Raw genomic sequence first — 19,332 nt, forward strand, 5'->3', positions numbered from 1 at the left:
AAAAGGGTGTGATGATGTGTATAAATACCAAGCTACTTGAGTTCCGGTATGTGCCATATAAAAAACAGTGTTTACAAAACTGACCAAATGGTTGTACGTCACCCAACAACAGGCAATGCTCCAAAAATTTAATCAGCTTGTTTACCAAACATTGCCTTCAAGACCAACATGGAAGGCAAAAAATATTACTCACCTGGCAGTAATGTGCACTGATTTATCAGCTTACGTAAATAAGAGTTCAGGATGCCAGCATATTGTAGCCTTGATTCAATTAGCTTGACACAGGTATCTGTTGGCATCATCCCAGGATCTAGTACAGGGGACTGATCCTGACTGGCATCTTGGGTTTCAAGGGGCTTTGCTGAAAACATTGTCAAACTACACAACTACAAATGTTGGTATTCAAGGTCTTAGATAGTTTTAAATACATTTTTCAAAAATGAATTCTAATAGCTGGTAATTTCTTTAATATAATGCCATTTCTACAATACATACAATGTGACTTTACAGCTGCAATCTGTAACCTTTGACATATACAAGTAGCCTCAGCCCATAGTAGTTGTGTTATATTAACTGCTATAAAGTCATCATTGTCATCTGCATCCTTCAGTCATTTTGTCTTTACAATCCCTGGCTAAATCCTCTGCTCATGTCTCACAATTTTCTATTTTTGTACAAAAATGTAACAAGATGAGAACGGATATATATCAGTATATATATCAACATTTGTAATGAACAGATATAATACATTATTGATTATTGATCCTGAAGAAGGCGATAGTGGTCGTCGAAAATTCGATCCGTGAATACCTTAGTGTTGGAAGAAAGTTTAGCATTGTATTATGATATAATACATCTTCCATTGAACTCTCTTATTCAACATCACTACCCAAAATCAGATACTTTCCTCAAATGTGTTATTGCTTCATCAGTAGAAACCACACATTTGAACAAGCGCAAGCCACAGCAGCATAATTGTCTTATGACTCACCTATTTATCTGTATCCAGGGCACAGCAAACACTCAGAGGCAGGTGCTGCAGGCCAGCCTAACTTATCTTCTCTGACATGGAGATTCAATTAGCAAGGCACATAGGTCCTAGACAACCTCTATCCATGCAGACATTCTCAGTAGGCTATTCTTGTTGCAATGTACAAAGGTTACTGAATGTGTTGACTGTTTGTTAAGTACTTGAGATGAAAGTAAGACACATAATAGGTAGCAGTATTTTTATGCATGAAGGAATTTTTGCTGAAGATAATTCTATTGACTAGTTTTCTGCCCTGCCCGCCCACTCATATATATATGCCCTGATCAAAACCTAGGAACATGCCTTGTGGCATGCAATGTAATATCCCTCTGTTCTACATTTCTGTTAGTTTTTGAAAACGAAATTGCACTTGAAGTGACCAAGAAAATGATGTGCTAACTGTATCAATCATAAGATCATGGTGTTTCTATAGATTTTTAGATCATCACGAATTGCAGTTTCCAGATTGGAATATGAACTGCAGTACTTTTAAAATCGAGAGACAAGACCTGTGTGTGCGACTTTAGATAATAGGTCTATAGAAATTGCTTATCAAATAGCAGTTCTATTGTGGGAGTAAGATAACTCACAGACAGTGTAGGCTAGAAGTACCCAGTAATCCCACAACCAATGCCCAGATCTGAGGCCATCTACAGTGATATGCTAAGAAAATAATTCCCCCATTGTTAGAACATCAATTCCAACTGTTTGAATGTTAACTCTAACGCTGATGCATTCACACAACACTTCTTGGTCATTAGCTAACTTTGTCGTCTTGTTCCTGTAATGACTTAAGACAGGTGTCAAAAGTTCAAGGCATGATTTTCAATGACACCTGTTAGCCGTTGGCTGCAGGGACAATGAAACATATCGTATAAACATACCAGGAGACAGGAGCAAATATTGGGCCACAGGGCTCCTTTGTTTTATTGTTTGACTAGCCTTATCATGCAACTGATATGCACTATGATTGCTGCAGTTAATGAAGAGAAGTAAGATTTATTCATGTGCCAGTGTACCTATGCTTAACTTGTAACCAACAAAGATAGGTTCTTGATTTAAGTATAAGACATAATGATTTGATTAAGAAACGTTTCCGACAAGTATTGAATGGTAATTCTGCCCATTTTTGACAACTTTGTCATTCTTTGGTGACCCTTCCTTTCGTTACTAAGCAATATTTCTTCCTGTTGCCTTTTGTGGCAATTTATTACAAAGGTCTGGAAGGATAAAAATATGGCATCCTTTGTTTGCACAGTTAAGCCTACCAGACTGTTCTACTGCAGTAAAACGAAGCTTCAATTTGTCATCTATCCAAAGAGTTGGAAAAGAAAGACAAGTTGACAACATGCATTAGTCTGGCTCCATACTCACTCTGGCGCACTGCTGGCCAAGCTGTAAGACTGTGATTATGACGTACCTCCTTGAATGATTTTGACCTGTGATGATAAGCCGCGATGATGGTTATAAAGTGCTCAGCAACGGGTACACCTCCTATCAGAAGAAACCCCAGGACACTCCCTGCAGAACAAAAGTTAGGTGTACATTATAAACCCTGTAAAAGTTACATGTGTTGCAATTCAGAGAGCTTCATTGCTTCTTAAAGTGCTTAATAAGTACAGACTAGACTAAGTCTATTTCTGTTGAGCCTGCCCATGTTTTTCTTCTTTTGTTCAACAGTTTGTGGACAGAAAATATGTGCTAATTTGAGAGTCAGACCATTGATAAACTTTTAGTACAGCGCCCTGGCAACACCTTACATTTCATTGTTAAAGAGCTGCCAAAGTGTTGTAGGCAGATGCCTTAAAACCACCTCTAATGTTTACCAAAATGTTGAAATAAACACAAAGAAAATTCTTTTGGATCAATTAAAGAAGTCCTCAAAATTTCAACCTTTTAAAAAGAAGCTAGCCACCTGTGCATTTGGTCAATAGAAAGCTGAGAACTCTGGCCACTTCTTGCCTAGTAATCACACCTTAGTATCTGAAGGGTTGGCAGGTACAAAAGAGCAGTTTGAGGCATTAGATCTGGAGTTTTCCCAGCAAGCTCTTCAAGGAGTTTGAGACTCAGCCTGGCTTGGTAAATCAGTAGTGGAGCCAGTCAAGAGGTCGCCAGGGTGTGACAAAGGTTTTTTGGAAATGTCAAGAGGGTGTTTTGGTCAGCTGCACATTTTTTTCAGCTTACTGCATTCAAAAGATTTTCTCAATTCACCTGTACATATACAAAATGGCGATGGAATGAGGAACACCGTGAACACGTGATCCTAATATGATGTCATCTAACTGTCATCATTAACATAAATCTAACATAACCAACTATATGGCGGAAGTTCTTGCCTGAGGGCTAATTGCAACATGAAACAATCATGCATAGAAAAAGTATACAGATAGTGCAAGTTAACGATGGTGACAAGTGGAACAAATGACTTTTCTACGAACTGCTACGGATTACAATCTACGCTTTTTGGGTTCTTTTGACTTCTTTTTTGGAAGCAGTGTGAATGTCCATATTGTCTGTATATCATGCTTCAACATCAGGACAATGGAAATAACAGTACTACACACTATGGAAAAGTGATTAAAAAAAACAACCTGCTAGCACATAAACAACAACTTTCTTGATGTCAGCAATAACAATATAGCAAATTAAACAACACAATGTCATCTACTCAAGGAAGACATATGGCAAGAACTGCAACATAAACAAAAACAGCCCATTAGTAGCCATTTAGAAGAATTCATGGAAACTCGGAAGCAGATGTGCACACACACATCTACATAGAAATAAAAGATTAATGGTTGATTAGCACTGTTCATCAATTGTTTCTGGAAAGGACACAGCACAAAATGTTTGTTACAGGATGTATAGCATCAGGTAATCAACATTGAGGCTATTTATCAAACATAGACAGCCCAGGGTTTCCAAGAAGCTTTTGTGGAATTTTGGCATAGTATTACCTCAGCTCCTAAATCAGACTGATAGGTTATTGGAGACTTCTAACCGATCATTTCAGCAACCGTTCATCCTGCTGCCTCCATTACATCCCGACGACGAAAGCTGACATGTTGCCCAAACATTTATGTTTTCTACTTCTCTACCACCTCAGTTATTTCTGAACATATAAGAGGCTTATACTAAACAAAATGTTTGCCAAAATACAAGCATCTCAAGTGCTACAAAATAAATGACAGTGATGCCTCAGCATCGAAATCAGTCTCACTCTCAGTGATATCATTTGTTCTTATCTTTATCCTTCTTTAAGGCATTTATCTGACTGATATCTTTGACAGTTTTTGCTTGTAATCATACTTCTAGTACACAGGTGAAAATGAAAGAACGTGAGAAAGTAAATGGTCAGGAAAAATCAAAACAACAAACTTCCCCTCTTTCTGGGTTACAAAAGGATTAAGGAAACACAGGCATGACATACTATGTTATGCATGTAATTCAACGGATTGCAGCGTAAAGTCGGAAGAGAAACTGCTAGTTTTGTATGGTGATATGTGGAGCTGCATGACATATTGAGACTTAAGACCACTCAATCCGGCTGGGATTACCTGCTTTCATGGGGTACAAAGTGGGCAAACCAACAAGATGGTTTGGACTGTCCATACTAAAGGGGTGTACTGGTGTAAGTTCGTCTTTTACGTTCACAAATAGTAGCAGTCAAAGATACAGCCTGACTTTAGTATGATGTACATATGAGTTAAAGATACATGTTTGAGTTTTGGTGAGAAGAGGCATGGTGAATATCAGTAACAGGTTTGTCTGAAATATTCCATATGACTCAATTCCCCCCTCGTTCCTTGGACTTTCCAATGGTCCACAGAAAAAGAGGGGATGCTCCTGTTACAACATCCAATAGAAAGGCTGAAACCAGAAACACCTCTTCCTGTTTGGTTGGAGGCAGGACATGGTATGAATGGACAGGTCATAGTGATTGATTCAATTGGGAAAGTTTGGGGGGATTGGGTGACTGCCCCCTGTCACCTTCAGCGGAAGCCAAGGAAAGCAAAGAAACTCCTGTGAGGAGTATGTGTCTTGCCCCTGGCTTTCTTCTCTCTTTAGTTTCACAATCACAGAACCAGTAGGTGTTCTTCCAGGTCACAAGGACAAGGGTAAAATCAAGGGTGGGTGACTGGCATAGTTCTGCCAAACAAAATCAGTAGTTGCTATAAGTCATACTGTCACTTTCTCCTTACAGTCAGCCTTGTTTGAGGAGAAAAGGAAACTCAGTTACTGCAAGGTGATCACCCTTTCTCCTTCTTGGCATGGTTATGTTAGGAGGTTACTGATGCTAGATTTCCTCATTATCCTCACAGTCCTTTTAAAAGTGAGTTAATCATAATGAATTTTTTTCTAACCTCACATATACCCGTTTCGGTGTACATATTCACATTTCAATTTGGTGAGAGCCACTACTTCTTACACAACCTGAGCTTTTTTATGAAATCGTTGTCATACAATTCAGATTTGTACCTAAATTTGTACTGGGATTTGTGATTTCTGAAAACCTTTCTTACCATTCACTGTTATATAGAGTCTAGTAGGGGTATATCGTGAAATACATATGGGAAAACATTTTTGCAAGTTGACAGATGATATGAGGTGAATTGAACTTAAAAAGAAGATTACAAGAAACACCAATAGATTTCTACTTAACCTCGAATGGTTCATTCTTATAAAATACAGTGACTGATAAGATGCGTGTAGCCTTTATTGATTACCATGTGGGGTGTTGATCTAAGCTGGGTAAACTTGGCATGAAACCATTGGCTGTGAGCATAGCAGTGGGCAGAAGTCACTCTCTCATTAGGTGAGAAATACTTGAAATTGTACAGGACGCATCAGAACTGGGCAGGAAAGGGGTGCAGGCCATGCACCCTGCTCCTCACTGATGTGTTGAAGGAAAAAACATTGTTTCAACTTTCATGAACCAAACCCACATATTCAATTACAATGTGAGGAGAAATGTAGGATGTGAAGCACTCAACATGTCAAGTAAAAGTGACATGTTTTTGGTCTCTTGCATGTGACTGTTTGATTTTGCCACAAAGAGGAAGGATTCAAGTGATCTGACTCCACTTGATTGATTACATTCTTCAAACAGTCAAAAAGAAAGGAAACAGGACGTTCCAGCCATGCTGCAAATAGTTTGTCAGACTTATCTGCAGTACTGTTACAACTGTAGGAGGAATATAAAGTGAAATTTAATGTAGTTGAGTCAACAGATCCAATATATTTCGATCACAATTACCCAGATAACATGACTTTTCAAATGTTTACAATCAATATTTGATGAAAGAGAGACAATAAATAACACATGGGAACTGGTAAATCTTCTTGTTTTAATTTGGTCTAAACTGTGAATGAGAAATGGTGATACAACTGTGCCACAGTGTGTGTTTGAAAAGTAAATGTCATTGTTCTTGACTGAGCATCTACAGATATTGTATGCCTTATACAGAAATAGATCTATAGATCCTTCCCAAGGAAAGGCACAACTGGATTGTTAATTGTTCTTTCATGGCTGATTATCTTCACAGCAGCCCATATGAACAACAGCACTGTGCAAACAGGAGAGTTAATGCCACATTGTTTTTACAGCACCAACTTTGTTTGCATAGGCTTACATGATTAACACCTCAGTCTATTTGGGACATCACCATGTTTGGAAAGTTGTGTGGGAAGGTGCAATTGAATAGTCCCTTGCCAATGAATTGGAAATGGTTGGAGTAAAGAAATGTGTAAAATGAAAGGTGACTAAATGAGATGAAAACCAAAGCAGCAAGAAGATGCTGGAAAATTTAATACATTGGGTCATCAGGAACTAGGTCATACATGGGTACTTGGGGTGGTGGTAACATTAGGTAGGTATGGTTGTGCAGGGTGTGGTTTAAATTTCTGACAAAAAAGTAGCATAGTTACTAACATGAAACACTTTTTATAACATGCTAACTACGTCAACTTAATCTGACAGAAAATTTAGATCTTTATCTGTTTTCATTATGCACATGGGGACTCTTCACGGTGATACACGATACACGAACAAATGTATGTCTTTCCCTTCGCTTTTTAAACAAATGAAGTTATGCCCATTTTCATCCATATCTGGAAAAATCTGGTAACTGTTACTAATCTGTTCAGAAGCATCATCAACATATGGTGACACCTGAAAATTTGGTACTTGACTTCCTTCAATCATGACAATTTAAGGTGAACATGACATTCCCAAGGGTTCATATGATATCGGGTAATCAATCCCCTGTATTAACCATTTCCCTGCTGCATAACCCTTGATTGTTATGAACTTGGTACCAAGAAGGCTACCTTAGAGGGGAGAAGGTTAGCTTTCTGATAGTGACATGGCAAGAGCAGTGCCATGCCTGGTTATGATGATAGAGACCAGTCCTGGCAAGCTGCCTCCTTCACTGATTAGTTTGACCTGGAATGTTTGGCACTTAGCTGATACCTGGCATCCATATCAGTCAAGGTTGGACACAGTTTAGAGCACCTTCCACTGTAAAGTAAAGGGCCTACAAGGGCTTGCCTCTGTCTGCTCTCAACAAATTTAGTAGTTTTCTAAATGCTTGACAGTCAAGGTACTGGCGGAATATTCTGTATACAGATGCACAGCACCATCTATTATAAGCATAGACTACTTGTAACATTATCATGTGTGTGGCATAGTGGACCGTGACATAATCTGAGAATTACTTTAAGAACATTGAGTACTAATTTGCCAATTCGTTCAGAAATGTATGCATGCTCTTGCAGTGATTAATGATGCTGAATACCAATTCTTCACAATTTTGTGTGATAACAGATATTGTGACACAAAAGGTACTGCAGTACAAAAAGTAGATGATGTAACGTTAATACATTTGTATATCCTTATGATGAAGACTACATGTAGCAGTCAGTGTGACTGCATCAAAGGAAACATGTATGTCCAAACTTTTCTCCTCTACCAATCAAAAGCACCGTTGAGCATGGTTACAGATTTTTTCACATGAAAAGGACTGTGACCAAAAAGCTATTGTCTGTCTTGATATGTCAGTTTCCCCTAGCCTGGAATCCAAACCTATTATAGCTCCCTAGTCGACTTGGGAGCTATGATAGGTTTGGATTCCCAGCTAAGTTTCCCCATCTCTTTGATTGGCACCCATGTACTTCTCTTCAGGAGTGACAGGTATGGCAGAAAAGTGAGGGGGATGGGACTGCAAGTCCAACCAAACTGAATTTGCTTTGGTACACTGAACACTCCTGGGTCCCTGAGAAGTCAATGTGCTTTTAATTTGGTGGAGTTGACTCCCGATCATACTTGGTTTTCTCATATCCTGTGTGTATATGCCATGGGGGCAGCCTGTGGGAAAGGGTGGCTGAAGGTCACCACCTCAGGGCACCCAGAGGCTCCATTCAAACATGACATGTGATGACTGACAGCAGTGATTGAGGGGTGGCTTACCATGCAAGAAAATTGGGGACTAGTAGATCTATTTAAGTACAAGCAATCTAGTATCATATAAGTTAGGTGTGGGTCAAAAATTTCTGAAAATTTTGTCACAAGTCTCAAATCGTGTTTCAAAACTCTTCAATTTCTTTTCTTGGATGACAGTTTGCCACAAGACTTTGAAATATTGCCTACAATGGGATTGTTAAAATCCTGGTAGTATCTAAAAGGGCTATGGCTCAATTAGTAGTATAGTCCAGAAAAGCAAACCTAGTTATTTGGAGGCTAATCACCTTGAAAACTGATAATGTATCGTGTTTCACTCAAAGATAATAACTGTATGTTTTACATGTGTACATAAAACTAGCATACGTGAGAGGCAGAAACTTTTGTTGAACCATTTTTACAAAGAGCAGGTGCATACTTTGTGTTTCTACCCATATATTTGTGAGTGATAAAGAAATATCTGTAGCCCAAATACCTGTTATGTTACAAAAGTCATTCATTTGCATGGCACTTCCGACTTATCTAAAATCAGAGATCTTTGATTCTTGTATTTACTGCGAGCAATGCCAATGGGAAGGTGTTAGCCAACATTTGATTATCTGTGCTTTCCCCAGGATTCTGTTAATACTTACAAAGGCAGTGTTTCACAGCCTTTAGTAACCTTTTCATAACCCTTTACAGGTACATAGTACCTTCAGGAAAGCACCCGCATGTTTTGCAGGTGTTAAGCCTGAGGCTGAGGGACAACTTTTGGACAGTGTTCTCATTTTTGACCAAAGAGTGTGTCTAAATCATTCATATTCTTTGACAGCATTCAGTCATATTGCTTCAATGCTCCTCTGATTCTTTAGATCCAGTGATGTGGATGGAACAAACTGTTACAAACAGGTGATGATGGGCTCAGTAAATCATAATCATCCCCTGCCCACCTTTCCCACAGCCTCTGTCTGGCTATTTACAGCTTCTGTCAGCTGGCAAAGGAATGCTTGTTGTCTTCTGCCTTTACACCTACACTTTCTCTTTGCTGTACCAGTATGATTTCTAGAAGAGTATTGCTTCATTTTTAAGAAAAAAGAAATGATACTACACCACTCTTTATTTGTAAATATGAATACTTCCTTCTTTCCACTCTAGTCTCACTTTTTTATACTGAGACTCTAAGCAGATGTTCGGCTCTGGCTTGCTTTTGACCACTTTTTAGGCGTTTTTGTTGGGCTTTCTATTTTGTCCCATTTTCTTTATGTATGTTTGGCTTGGTGACATAAAGAAAATGGGACAAAATAGAAAGCTCGACAAAAATGCCTAAAAAGATGTCTGAAACAAGCCAGAGCCGAAGCTCTGCTTGGAGGGTACACTGTTTTATACAAAGATTGTTGCATTGAAAAGAGAGCAAGAGACAAAATAAAAAGAGTTGAATTAGAGCCAAGTCTCTCCAAAATTGTCACTTAAATGACAGTTCTGAGTTCATTAGTGTTTGTAGCACCTTTAAATGTCACACTTGTTCCAACCTTTGTGGTCATTTTGGTCCCTGAAGCATTTGTTATAGATTTTCTGAAGGCATGGGCCATTGAGCCTTAAATCTTGTCAACAAGCCCAGGGCAAGACTTGGCATTAACTTACACCAGTGACAGTGTTAGCAAGACACATGCCATTGGTCAGCCACTGAGCAAGCTTGATTTTCTATGTATAGCATAGAATGCATTTTTGGTATCATACTTTGACACTATCATAAATCCAATGGCTAACCAATGGAAAGTTTGTGCTAATGACAGTATGTTTAAAATGTTTTACTACGTTTGTAGAAATTGTTTTCTTTTTACATTTTTTCATCTCCCTGTTGTGTCATTTTCATATTGTAAAAGAAGTGATATATGAGAGAAAGAAGGAAAACAAGAAAGAAGTAGACAATATAAAAACAGGAGTGAATGAAAGATACAAAATTTGTCACCTCTCCTCCAGATCTTCACACCTTCACAAATACATGGCAATTGACTAAACACTGTCCAGGAGTTCATTAGGGAGCCATAAATAAACATTAGCAAACTTGTGGTAAAATGGATGGCCATTATACTGATCAAGCAGCTCCTCTTATCTTTCTTTCCAAGACATTAGTGTAATGATGATCAGGAGTTACAGTCTTTGGCAGATGAAGGCTGATGCAATGATGTAGACTACAATTTTGCAGACTACAACAAACTCTCTCTGCTTACAGGCTATGTAATCATGACCAATTAGTTGGCAGACCTTTCTTTCTTTATGAGTCCTCAGCAAATCAATATTCATACCTCTATGCATGTACCCTTTTTTAAATTTGTTCTGAATTAAGTAGAACTGTAATAAATACATGTTAGTAACCTAATAGTATATCCATTTTGTTACAGATTGAGAAACAAAGGCATCACTAATCTGGAGGGCTGACTGTACAGCTATTGTTCATATAACTGTCATAAGATGTGCCCATCAGGCTTCCCTCCCTCCACTGTTACTTCTGGCGCCACTTCCCTATCTGGACCCATCTCACCTGCGGGGCAAATTTACCTGCGGCCCTCGGCTCTATTGTACCAGCCCCCCACCTGTCACCCGCCTATCCATCACACCTTTGTTCTGCAGAAGAAAGGGGGCGTGCCTCCCCCAGCAGGTTGCCGTGGACACCAATTAAAACTTACCACTTCATTTGTCCGAGATAAACGAAAGTCCTGTTTTCCTGCTGTTCACAAGAAGAACTGGAGCAGTCTCACAGTAAATGCGGGCGGAAGCCTTGGAACCAACTGACAGACAATTTGTTTTCTCTCTGCCTTCATTCAGTTGACAGATTTCTTTTTTCTTCCTCTACATTAATTTTCAACAAAACTTTTTTTAAGAACGACTGGATTCCATGACAGGTAGTAACAGGTGTTGCATACCACAAGGGAGGTGATAAAGCATTTTTAGTTGCGGAATGATCTGTGCCAAACAGTAAAATCATCAGCCTGTCAGTTATGATTTATTTGATGTCTGCTGACAGGAGCCTTGACTTACTAAGCCGACAATGAAGATAAATGGTAGGTTTTGTGCAGGATAACAATTGAAGCTTATGTTAGAATGTAACAATAGCTGTGTTTTTGTCTTCCTTTAGCTAGATCATGGGTTTACAGAGCTTGAACAGTTCCCCTTGACTACCTATCCCCATTCATGTACATATCCAGAGTCTAGAAGACTTTTCTTCAAATGGACCAGTCAATCATAATGTTCCTGAGCTAACAATAAACTATACTAAAAAACTATGCAGGCTGTAACAAACATTTTATCTGACCAATAAAAATGTACAAGCCACAGACTGACTGAATTAGTCATTTTATAAGTGCATCGGCAGTGATGGATCTATCAATTACTCCTTACTCTTTCAACTTTCGTCCTTTTCTGGTCTCCCCCAGATGAAGGTAATGCCTCATGCCTGGCCTTGTAGAAGGTGTTTCACCACTGGGCTATAAAAGCAAACTCCCAGGGAGGTTGACACTGGAGTGGCGCCAGGCTGCAGTGTTTCCTGGGAGGGAGAGGATTTCACTAATTCCGCTCCTAAAGCTGCAGTATGGATAAACCCTACACTGTTCCCATGGTAGGAATCAAGGGATTCAGTTGAGAAAGGATACTATTGGGATGTGATAGCACAAGACAGTCCTAGTTATGGGTACAGTCAGCAAAATGACAGTACCCATCAACTAGGCAGTATAGTGCTTTGAAGAGATGTAGGAGGACAGAGAAGGCAGATTGGAATCAAACATTCAAGCATCCAAAACACCATTCATATTGACTCATGTGTGAACTTTGTATTGCTATGGTGGAATGTTGGCAAGGCTTGATTGAAACAGCCCTAAGCAATTTCACATTTCTTAAATTCGAAACTGTGCAGCCCTTCAGCCTATCTTTACCAGACAGAACTCTTTCCTTGATTGGCAGGTAGACTTCCAAGCATCCTGCTAGCCTATTTACATAAGGTTGACAGAACTTTCCTGTTCACCATCTTCACAAAAAACAGCCAGTTCCATATACGAGCTGTTCTCCAGTTCCTCCGGATTTCAACAGTTTATTTCCAGAAGCTTACTGCCGGTTGAGTCAGCCTCTCATGTTGCCTGGAACTGGCGCCAAGGGTGCCCGTGAAATCTGCAGAACTGCCTCAACATCACGACCCCACAAAGTAGCTATCTCAAGGTCAGTCTCTATGAGAACCAGCATATCTAAATCATCAGGAAGTTTACAATATCTATCAAGGCAACATCCTAAGTGACTTTTCATCAATGGTATCCTAAACCTTGTGAGATAAAGTTTGAGACAGCTGGAGAAATATAAAACCTAAAAGAAGTGTTTCATGTTACACCAATTTTGTCCCTTGATTATTATTACCTTCGCCGAGAAGGTTATGCAGAGGGTAGCGTTTGTATGTATGTGTGTATGTATGTAATGTACAGCATAACTCGAGAAGGCTTGGATGGATTGTCTTGATATTTGGTAGGTGGGTAGGTCTTGATGAGACTAGGAAATGATTAGATTTTGGGTCCCCTAGCGGCTTGTTATGGTACTGCAGCGGAACTTCCTGTTTTGATATCTCGTGTTCTGGACATGCTATGGAACTGATTTTTGAGTGGTAGATAGCTCTTTGGACAGAGAGTAAGTGGTATGGGTTTGGGCCATTTTTGGAACTGCAGGAGCAGGTTTTGCATCTGACTTTGAAAGGGAATAACTCAAGAAGGGCTTGATGGATGGCAATGATTTTTGGTAAGTAGATAGCTTGAGTGATGATGAACATGATTGGATACTTTTTATGCAAATCAGTATCTAATTTGCATAATTAATGAGGAAAGTTTATCCATCCGCCAAATTCCATGATAGGACTCTGAAACATTTGACATATGTAAGTGAGGAAGAGAGAAATATTAATTCATATGAACTATGTAAATGAAGACCTCATTTGCATAATTAATGAGAAAATACTATAACTCAAGATGGCCTTGATGGATGGTCATGATTTTTGGTATGTCGATAGCTTGTGTGATGCTTAGAATAATTGGCCGATAATTATGCAAATCGAATTCTAATTTGCATAATTAATGAGGCAACTTTAAAAATCTACTTTGTGCCATGATATGACTATTCAAATTGTAACTGAGGAACAGAGGAATGTTGAAGATAGAAAATATGCAAATGTGGGCCTAATTTGCATATTTAAATGAGAAACTACTATAATTCTATACTGGTAAATGACAGAAATTTCATGCATTTAATACTTTTTTTGTGGCATCGGGAATTTATGTGAATGTGAACATTGTTGAATCAAATTATGCTGATAAGGGCCTCATTTGCATAATTGATGATCAATATTAGCATCACCTTCTTTGTTAAGCTCATACTTTGTTAAGCTCATACTTTGGACATGTCATATTTTAAGACAATCAACTGGTATGATTTATAATTGATGAGAAACACTCCTAATACGTCAGTCACAATGGTTAAAATCATTTGGCGAAGGTATGAGGTCGTGGAACTCTAGTTTTAGTTGGTATACAGAAATTATAAATGGCAAGTAGAATACAACATTTGGTCACAGCTATTTCTATCATCAAGAATGTCTTCCCACACTGCAGACATTACAGATGGGGTCATTTTTGTCATAAATTCAGACTGTATTCAGGAACTGAGCAATGAACTTGACAGAATCCACAATCTTGCCAGTTAGACAGTCAGATAAGCCTGGGTTTCCCTGTAGAACACTAGGTACAATGGTGTCTTGGAACAAGTCTATACAGAAGACGAAACAACCTAAGCCATAACATGACAGATACAATGCAGAGGCTGAAGTTGTCTCTTCAAAGACATTTTCTTGTACGTTTCTGTCATAAATCTCAAGATACATCTCAAATTTGTAAACCCTTCAATCTGCATTTCATCCTTTTCTCTTTTTTTCCATATTTCCATAATTCCCTTTTCTTGTTTTCTATTCTTCCAAAGCCAGGACTTAAGACAACATGTTGAAAGAGTGAGAGCAAGAATTTTCATCCAAGTATAATAATGTTATTACTAGTAGAGGCTTACTCTAAATAAGCCAAATTAATCTCTTCTTAAACATTTGCATTCTTGAGGTAATTATCATCTGAGATATTGATCTCCATTAAAAACAATGGTAACATCGTGGGAGCAACTGAACATTAATGATGGTAAAGAATGTGTGCTCGTCTCCCATACTTAATTTGGACTCTGATCTACATTTGCCTTGTCAATTATTGTAATAGCAGAATGGATTGGTCGCAAGGCAGTGCACATTTTCTATGATGGGATGCTTCAAGTTCTTATTCAAGTTTTGGATGTTGAGAAAATTTAGTGCTAGCAAAAATAGTGCAGAAGGCATTAGTGCAGAAGTCCAGACAGAAGCCGACAATACGGTAGTCAATCTGAAGTACTTAAAATCACAAATATGTTAATCTGATGTTCGCCGACACTAAAGAAATTTGAAACGGAAATCACCTGTGATTTTTCAGGAGAATGGAGCACAGATATGTGTCAAACTGTGGGGATAATTAAGATCTGGAGAAAATCAATGCCTGTGATGAGGTGGCAAAGAATTATGTGAACTGTCGAGCAACTATTAAAGACAGACCTTAAGACAGACCAGAGATGAAGAAAAAAACTTTCCCTGTCTGTCTGTAGATCTGGTATAGCTTTATCTCAAAAATGTCCTCCATATTCCTTAGCCCCCCATTCCACTTGACGGCGATCGCGCTGCGCTCTCTCTGCGACCTACACTGAATTTGTCCAACCCTTGACTTCATAATTGGAATATCATGCAAGATGTACAAGAATGACTGAAAAGATAACAAAACACATAAAGTGTAAAAAGATTCGTTTTTCTATGTATGAAATTCGTTGAGCGCTCCGACAAATTTTACATCGCAGCTCGATCGCAGTGAGGTCGCCGTCCCAGTGGAATGGGGGTCTTAAGTCTCATGTTAGAATTATGCAGACAAAATGCTTCTTAAAGTTGAACAAGGAGGCTGGGTTTTCTTTTTCTTTATGTTAAAAGTCATATCCAAGAAAGGGCAGTAAAAGCAACATAAATTTTGCTTTCTTTCTCTTTTGTCTTCACCAATTCTCAATGATTGAAATGGTCATTGAGGGGTCAACTTGCTTAAATTTTACTATGTAAAAATAAAAGAGTCCAAACTAGCTGTGACTATGTTTTTCTTAATATCTCTTGAACCTTCATGCCTTGGCCTGACTTGACCAGCCCTATAAGTATCAACTCTTTCCTCCTGCCTAAATGCCTATTACTTTACCGGTAACCCATGTTTGCCACTTTTAAACAATGCTTTGTCGGTCTTGGTCATTTAATCACTGGGCTCCTCCTTGCTAATAAGTGCTCATTCTTCCAAAGAAGCTGTTTAATGAAAATCTGTGAATCCCATACAAGAGAAAGGATTTCTACATTTCTAATTATTCCACCTCAACAGCTATTTTGATCTCTTATAGTACTAATCAAACACTAGTGTTTGTTGTACAAACCTAGCTAAGATTTTCATTTCGTATCTCAAATCACTCACAGAGAGACAACTTAAGTTGGATAGTCAGTTCTTTCTAACCAGGTTGATTTTGTTTTAAGATATCATATTCCTCAGTTGATAGATCATTACATTTCTGACATATCACCTTAATCCAGAGATCAAAATATACGCTGACAACACTCTGCAAATTGCTATACATTACTAAACACCAGTTCCTGCACGACAAAACCCACATTAATCTCAGGGTAAGGTGACAATCTAAACAGAAAACAGCCTGTGCTCTCAAAAAGGCATTTCTGTCAATTTAGCAAACAAAGGAGTTCATCTTTTGTTGATAGTTCTTTTGTCCACTTGATGAGCTGGGCTCAGCCAGAAGCCACAGGTGATCCCAAGGGACAATCCATTATGGACTATCAGGGGAGGTTGGATCAAAATTCTAATCCTATCCTGCAACATGCTATCTTATAGATTAATACATATCATCTAAAATTCCAACAATTGATGATAAATATAATACCCTCTGATTTCGTACCCTGTATATTCCACAGTAACACAAATAACAAACACAGCCAGTCAAAGCCTATTGCTACTTCATCCCAACATGTGTTACCTGAGTTGATAACCAGTGGCTCATAGTACTTACAGACTGTACAGAGGTGTATCGATTGTTCACATGGTGCTATGATGAATGAATGGTGATCAAATTGTAGTCTGATTATCAAACTAAAAAACGGTCCCCCGAAAGTGCGAAATGGAACGAAATGGAACGAAATGGAACGAAATGGAACGAAATGGAACGAAATGGAACGAAATGGAACGAAATGGAACGAAATGGAACGAAATGGAACGAAATGGAACGGACTTAAACATATGTTTCATTATGAAATGAAACACCAGTAGATAGCGAAATATAAGGAACGTTGTAACGTTCACAGTAGACCGGAACAGGAAGTGAACACATAATATAACGTGTTTTATTTCTTGAATCTATTTGATGATATTAAATACAACGTTTTTGCTGCGTTTTTGTGGCTAGATTCTTCCCTGAAAATGGGGGCGCGTGCAAAGAGCTCGGCCGCTCTTCCTTGATTTTACCAACGATCTGCAAATGAATTGCTGAAAATAGCAGGGAAAACAAGCTAACGGAAGTGAGTATCGAAGTAAGGACTAGATTATACAGAGAGGTTGGTGGTAACATTGCATCTCATAATTCACCAAGAGGGCATGAGGCAAGCGTAATGTCATTGTTCATACAGCGTGTTTGCGTGTTGTGTGAACCGTGAAATACATTTCCTGCTCGTTCACACCCTCCCTTTGTTTTGTCGCGAACAAGGAAGCAGAAATGTCTCCAGAGGTAGTTCCCAGTCCACGTCCGTGATTGAATGGAGTGTGAAATGTCACATTGGTGACGCAGCACAGAGCTGCATTTGCATATCATTAACGGGTGGGTCCATTCTCCGACAGCCGACCAGCTGAACAATTGGTTGCATACAAATCGTTGTTGCGCATATATGCATATGCTACGTACTAGTTATGGGCTATAACCGTATGTAAATAAAACTGGGAAGTCGGAGTTTGATTCAACATGTCGGTAGCACGCCCACGTGCACAGTTCCGGTGCGCAGGCAACAGTGGCGGTTCATTTGCATGCGGGGCTCCATTTGCAACACGCAAACACGCTGTATAAATAATGAAATTACGCTTGCCTCATTCCCTCTTGGTGAATTATGAGATGCAATGTTACCACCAACTTCTGTATAATCCAGTCCTTACTTCGATACTCAGTTCCGTTCGCTTGTTTTCCCTGCTGTTTTCAGCAATTCATTTGCAGATCGTTGGTAAAAGCAAGGAAGAGCGGCAGAGCTCTTTGCACGCGGCGCCCCCATTTTCAGGGAAGAATCTAGCCACAAAAACGCGGCAAAAACGTTTTATTTACTATTATCAAACAGATTCAAGAAACAAAACACGTTATATTATGTGTTTACTTCCTGTTCCGGTCTACTGTGAATGTTACAACATTCCTTATATTTCGCTATCTACTGGTTTTTCATTTCATAATGTTACATATGTTTTAGTTCGTTCCATTTCGTTCCATTTCGTTCCATTTCGTTCCATTTCGTTCCATTTCGTTCCATTTCGTTCCATTTCGTTCCATTTCGTTCCATTTCGTTCCATTTCGTTCCATTTCGTTCCATTTCGCACTTTCGGGAGACCCCTAAAGAACACTTAATTCTAAACACGAAAATACTGACCCGTTTTTTTGGCAGTAACCAAAAATAAAATTCCACCATATGTTTTCATAAGCCAATACTTGTCTATATCATAAAAAGTCTATGTCAATAAACATACAGGTGTGGAAAATCTCAATGATACATGGTGACTAAATCTTTCATTGGCCTACATCTCACAAGCAACCAGTTCAATATTGTTGGGCTAGGAGAAAACTGTAGTAAAAGCAAACCAAGTCAACTCACCTTGTGACAGTAGGACAGCGGAGTGTTGCAATGCCTGGATGTATTGACTTTTTAGCCAGGTCTTCAACCAAATGCCTCAGGCAAAACTGACGAAAGAAGGGATCAATTAGCAGAACAGCTTACAGAAACGTTTATTTTTTTCACACCGTCATTTCCAACAATTTTCAAATGCTCTATAGTTTGGTTTGATCAAAAGAAGAAAAATATCTCAATTATTGGACAATTTCCCTGGTAGAAAATCTAGCAGATCGTGATAGTGTCAAAGTTGTCTTTGTTATCTGTAGGGTAGATCTAAAAGGTATACTAAGGAACAAGTATGGCCATATGCCAGCTCTAAATCTTAACTGAACTGTAAGTTATAAAATCTTAGTACATTTCTTCAAAGAGAAAACAAGCATGACTAAACAAGCTTTATAATGAAACTATCGTGAAGCTATCTTTTAAACTCAAGAAAACTTAACTTGCTTCACAGATATTGATGTAGAATCTACTTGGCATAACATAGCTAACAGTGAAGTCCCATCAACAGAGGACAGGTGTACAGTCAATATACAGGTGAACAGAATAGCTTCTCATGTAATCAATGGCTGTTGTTTGCTTTTGACTGCTTACAAATAAACAAGTACAAGTAGTCGAGGTCTGGTTGAAACTGAATCATTGTCTCATCACTTTTTTTCTCAAACATCACCTTTTGTTTCTAAAATGAAATTAGTACTTTTGACTCAAGTAATTGAAAGCAGGTACATTTGTATACTGAAGGAGACAGCTTGCTTTCATGTTTTAATTATAGATTGCTATGTAGTGATGAACTATAGCCTAAAGCACTTTGTCGCCATGCAG

At 38.7% G+C, this 19,332-nt stretch overlaps 1 protein-coding gene across 1 annotated transcript in view; it reads right to left on the bottom strand.

The window, feature by feature from the left end:
• Positions 1 to 18,563, bottom strand: part of LOC136430974 (fibroblast growth factor receptor 2-like) — a 76,370-nt gene extending 57,807 nt beyond the window's left edge. The window contains exons 1-2 of the mRNA XM_066422111.1: positions 18,493 to 18,563; positions 2,451 to 2,551 (exon numbers count right to left, since the gene is read on the bottom strand). The gene's annotated coding sequence lies outside the window, so the exon portion shown is untranslated. The remainder of the gene's footprint in view (positions 1 to 2,450; positions 2,552 to 18,492) is intronic.
• Between the last annotated feature and the right edge of the window lie 769 nt (positions 18,564 to 19,332).

Source organism: Branchiostoma lanceolatum, chromosome 3, assembly GCF_035083965.1.
Source record: "Branchiostoma lanceolatum isolate klBraLanc5 chromosome 3, klBraLanc5.hap2, whole genome shotgun sequence".
Classification (NCBI taxonomy): domain Eukaryota; kingdom Metazoa; phylum Chordata; class Leptocardii; order Amphioxiformes; family Branchiostomatidae; genus Branchiostoma; species Branchiostoma lanceolatum.